The sequence below is a fragment of the Theobroma umbraticum genome, unplaced genomic scaffold (assembly GCF_002168275.2).
Source record: "Theobroma umbraticum cultivar Fairchild unplaced genomic scaffold, ASM216827v3 scaffold_84.0, whole genome shotgun sequence".
Lineage (NCBI taxonomy): Eukaryota > Viridiplantae > Streptophyta > Magnoliopsida > Malvales > Malvaceae > Theobroma > Theobroma umbraticum.
The window spans coordinates 84,111-86,259 of NW_018397296.1; positions in this window are offsets into that span (position 1 = coordinate 84,111).

Consider the following 2,149-nt stretch of genomic DNA (forward strand, 5'->3'; position numbering starts at 1 on the left):
ACCTATTCATGATAAATAAAAGAGAAACTAATATGTAAACTACATGTTGAAATCCACCATAATCCTAGAAAAACAAATTAGTTCATGATATCTATGTAAAACATTATTTAGTGAAATTTAGCCATGAATTGAAGTCAAAGAAAATAAGAAAAGCACAAAATAGAGAAAGAAAATGATGTTGAAGATTTTAATCACAAATTTCTCTCCATTTGTCTTGTTCCTTTGCTTGATTCTTAGCTCCAATTCTCTGAAATAGATACTGCCATCCTTACTCTAAAATCTCTAAAAAAGTGCCTTAAATAAGCACAAATTAACCTAATTTTCAAATTTCCAGTTAGACAATTATTTTTGGAAATAGGCTCAAATGTCATAACTATCACTTTGAGAGCATCAGCTCTCAATAGTTCTGAGTACAAATTCCTTTCAGTGCCACAGCTCTCAAGTGTTCTATTTTTGTTTTATTGTCCTAATGTAGTACTCTATTTTTTACATGGATTTTGACCACTTTCCAAGCCAAACCAGGCATAGTGATAAACAGCAAAGTTGTAGACCTTCTTCTAATCTTTCTAGTGGTTTAAAAATCACCTTATTTGGAGTTCTATAAAGAGAGTTACGGCAGCAATATCCCAACATGTTAGCGAATTCTTCACCATAACATCTTGCACATTTCACTTCCACAAAGCCTTTTAAACCTGAGAACCTTCAAAATAGAGATTAAATCAGTGATTTCTCAAATTAAGACTTTAATATGAAAGTAAGCTCAAATTGCTCATATTAAAAATAATTCAACATGCATTAAACTAAATAAGTAAAATAAAAAAATTACCTAAAATTAACTTGAGAACACAAGGACTTAGCTATTTTTTCATAATCAAAATGTGGCTAAATAACTCTATCTCATAGAGTTATCAATGAGGTTTTGGAATTGTCCAAGATAGACCACCCATTGAGGGGAGGTCGATCCGTACATGTAAAGGTCTTCAAATAGCCTTTAGGAATGGCTAGAATCGGCCCTCATGGAATGGAGGGTCAACAAGGGAAGACACTTAGAAAGATTTTTAGAAACTCTAAGATCGACCTCCAATGGCAATGAGGTTAATCCTTACAAGTTGTACTTCAAACTAGGCTATTGGAACCCACAAGGATCGACCCCTCTTAGGTCAAGGGGTTGATCCCAACACCCTTAGGCAAAAAAATAAAAGCCTAGGGATCGACCCCCAAGGATGAAAGAGATGATCCCAAGGTTTCAGTTCTAAAAAAGATATAAAACATAGTCACAATTTTTCTCTCATTTTTCATTTCCCTTAGCTCCCAAACACTCTATCTTTCTCTCCAAACCCTTTTTTACCCTCCATGGACTCCATATCGTAAGGACTAAGATTCCAACTCTACTTTTTGGAGTTAGATAAATGCATTTGCACACTTAGTTTAAACAAACAAATAAAACAAAACCATAACCAAACTATCCAAACTCGAAAAATATCATTTGAGGCAACTTAACATTTTGATGCAACATTCCATTCAACCAACTCATAATTTCAACATCTTTCAGGATTCTACATCTTAGTGTTTCCAATAACATAGAATAATTCTTTATTCTGCATTACAAAAGGTTAAAAAAGCTTCAAATCAATGTTGGAAAAAGTTGATGGGAAAATATTCAATGAAAACCTTGTATATGCAAATATATGGTATCAAAATTCTGCAATTACAACTAACTATCATATTAAAAATATAATTGGCAGATGTGGCTATAAATAGTCAAATGTAACAAAATAATCACTTGCTTTGGAAATAAAAGGTTCAATCAGTCTTTCCTCGGTTCTCAAGTTGAATGAAAATTTGCTACTACATAACCTCACATTGATGTCAGACAGGGTCTTTTAAACAACTTTAACTAGATAAGGAAAGTGATCAGAGTACAGGGAAATAGTTCCTTGCCAAATTAACTCTGTCACGTCTTAAAAGTTAGGCTTCATCTTAGCATTATTTATGCTATTTTCAATCCAATATGAATTTTACCTGATAATGATACCTAAGTAAGCAACATCATGAGAGGGAATGTATGCCAATTACGTCCTTCCATTTTAAAATACCATATGAACCTTTACCAAGCCTTTAAATAGGAATGAGGCATCTCTTTGTATCA